We start from the raw sequence: 783 nt of genomic DNA, 5'->3' as shown, positions 1-783 counted from the left end.
AGGCACTGCTGGGAGTTGAACCCAGGCTCTCCTCTTTACAAGACAGATGCTTTAACCAACTAAGCCACAGCGCCCATTGATGATCGCTCAGCCCCACCTCCTCTCACTAATATCTATCAGCGATACGTCACTGTCTGTTTGGGGTTCAGACCGTTTCATCTTTGTCTGTTTGGTTTGTCCGTTCACCTGTGCATCCCGATGCTGCCTGCATATCTCGTTTTGTTTATCTTTGTGTCTCCATCAATGCGTTGATATACGGATGAGTATGTGTACTTATTTATGTTACATTAAATAAATTACCGGTTGAGACAATTCTCGCTCTGAAAGTGAAGAACTATTGAGACGCACTTTACAGCAAAGTATTGTTTATTTTGGTGCTGAAAATAAAAAACCGTAAGAGGTCCAAACAGGGAAAAGGAGATAAACCTGTTAGGGAAAAAGAGGACAACAGTCAAGATTTTTACCAGTATATTAATTGAAAGAAGGGAGGCTTAGAGTAATGTGGGCCGCTTAAAGACAGATGGAGGTGATATTGTAATTGAAAATCATGCAATGTAGAGTTGCTAAATATTTACTTTGCTTCGTTCGTCACAGAAATAAATGAGGCTATCATATCAGAGATATGAGGAAAACTATAAATAAATCAAGGGGTTTCAGTATAAGTAAAATAATGGCAATGGAGAAAATAATTAGATTAAAGATAGACAAATCTCCAGGACCTGATGGTTACCATCCCAGGGGACTGAGAGGACGAGGTGAGGAAATTGTACATGCTTTAGTCAT

At 39.6% G+C, this 783-nt stretch overlaps 1 non-coding gene across 1 annotated transcript; it reads right to left on the bottom strand.

The window, feature by feature from the left end:
• trnat-ugu (transfer RNA threonine (anticodon UGU)) lies at positions 1-74 on the bottom strand. Its single transcript has one exon. It is a non-coding gene; the product is annotated as a tRNA-Thr (tRNA).
• Positions 75-783: the final 709 nt, after the last annotated feature.

This window comes from Heptranchias perlo, chromosome 20 (genome assembly GCF_035084215.1).
Source record: "Heptranchias perlo isolate sHepPer1 chromosome 20, sHepPer1.hap1, whole genome shotgun sequence".
Classification (NCBI taxonomy): Eukaryota; Metazoa; Chordata; class Chondrichthyes; order Hexanchiformes; family Hexanchidae; genus Heptranchias; species Heptranchias perlo.
This window is presented reverse-complemented; position numbering and strand designations above follow the sequence as displayed.